The following is a 2,376-nucleotide window of genomic DNA, read 5'->3' on the forward strand; positions in this document are numbered from 1 at the left end:
CTAGTCCAGTCCCCCGTAGGATCCTTTTTTTATTTATGATGCATCTACTCGATCTAATTGGGGGTAGATAGGAGTTAATCCATAACGGAAGATATCAATTTGAATATCTGCCCGAATCTGATTAACAAAGAATCAAGTTACATATGTAACATATTATGTATTTCTTTTCACCTCATTTTTTCGTATGTTTGTCTGTAATGAATAATTGTAAATCCAAGTAACAATTCATACATCTTTTTCACTTTATTTTAAGGAAAGATTATTGAGTCTCTTAAGTTAAATAAACTAGGCAGAAAATGCTGATATGTATGTATTGTTATTATCTATTTTTATCGTTTTATTTCTTTTTTTTTTTTTTATTTTAGATCTATCTAATTGATGGGTTAATCCCGAATATACATTTATTTATCATAATCAAATGTAATAAATCCTTTACAAAAATTTATTCAAATAATATTATAATATAATATTTAGGTAGTAAATTTTCAATCAAGTAAATCTTTTTAATTATTTCTTATGAGTCCTTGGTACTCGAAGAAGTGTTAAACTCGTGAATCCATTCTATGAAGAAATTGAAAAATGGAGATTCTTAATTATTCGTAATTAATTATTTCTTAATTGATTTTATAGAAATTTCAAAAAATCTCTCTCTATCTAGAAAATATCTATATATAGAGAAATAAATATTGCACTCATACAAAAAAATGTTATTGATACAATATATACAATAAAATATGGGTTTCAATAAATTGAAGTATTGCTAAGACTTTTTCAAAAACTACCCATGTCATAAGAGTATAGATTACTATGGACCAACTAACCCAATGACTATACATGATTCCATAAATGAATCAATTACATACCAGTTCCAAGAAATTAGAGGTTATGGTAAAACTTCGTTTAAAACGATGTGGTAGAAAGCAACGTGCGACTTGAAGGACATGATCCACTGTGGATTCTTACACCCACCATTTTATATTATATAGGAATGAAGATGCTCTTGACTCGACATAGTTTGTTCGGTTGCACTCGAGCTCTTTTTTTTTTTTAGGGTTTTTGATGTAAATAGTACATGATGGAGCTCGAGTAGAAAGTATTGATTCATTTATCAAGGGCAGAGATCTAGGGTTAGTGTCAATCAATAAGTTAAAACTACTTCGTAAGTATAGGTTCGGTATACAAATCGAAAGGATCCAATTCGAACAAGTTTCAAATTCAAACATCAAATTGGATTAAAAGTGTATCACACGAGAATCCATTATTTATATGATTCTTTGATAAAAAGGAAATCAAAAAAAATGGTATGTTGCTACCATTTTGAAACGATTAAAGATCACCGAAGTAATGTCTAAACCCAATGATTCAAGGAAAGGATAAAGGATCCCGGAACAAGTAAAAATCTTTTTCAATTGTCTCAATAACTAAACTAGATCAGAATGAAGAATCGAAATAGATTCTAACGGAGACAGGCAAAAATAAAGAGGTTAGAGACCGCTCAATAAATGAAATGCTTAAGCTTAAGGGTTTTTTTTCCTTTGCGTGAGAGTTATCCAACTTGAGTTATGGGGATAAGAATGAGTTTTTTTTTTCAAAAGAAAAACAAAAGAATAAGAAAAAAATTTTTAAATCATAGTCTAATTGATTTAATAATCTATAGATCTATTTGACATTAATTAGAATTCTATACATAACTTTGAATTTCCTCGAGCCGTACGAGGAGGAAAACTTCTTATACGGTTCTGGGGGGGGTACTTAAAATTTACATCTATCCCAATGAGCCGTTTATCGAATCATTGCAATTGATGTTCGATGCCGAAGAGAAGGAAGAGATCTTCGTAAAGTGGGTTTTTATGATCCGATAAAGAATCAAACCTATTTAAATGTTCCTGCTATTCTATATTTCCTTGAAAAGGGTGCTCAACCTACAGGAACTGTTCATGATATTTTAAAGAAGGCAGGTGTTTTTACGGAACTTCACCTTAATCAATAACCGAAATTCCATTTTTATTAATGAAATAAAAAAACGAGGGTGTGATAACTTAACTTGTATATAGCTTTGACTAACCTTTTCTTTAGTATTTCCCCCTCTCTCTTGTTCTATTCATACTATACACTTATTACCTTAAAATTGCGTCTTCGCTAATGAAAAAATCGATTTTTATTTTATTGATATAAATTGATCTAAGATGAATAGAAAAAAAATATATCGGGTTTATTCAATCCACAAACCCGATATATTTTTTTCTACTTCTTCCTTAATTTCTTCTTTCGCCTACATCTTTTATGTCTATCTATGTTGATTATCTCTATAGTGCCAATCTAAGTACGTAGTTTTTTTTAATTCTTTTCTATTATTTTAATAGAATTTATTATTAT

Source organism: Cucumis melo, unplaced genomic scaffold, assembly GCF_025177605.1.
Source record: "Cucumis melo cultivar AY unplaced genomic scaffold, USDA_Cmelo_AY_1.0 utg000776l, whole genome shotgun sequence".
NCBI classification, from domain to species: Eukaryota; Viridiplantae; Streptophyta; class Magnoliopsida; order Cucurbitales; family Cucurbitaceae; genus Cucumis; species Cucumis melo.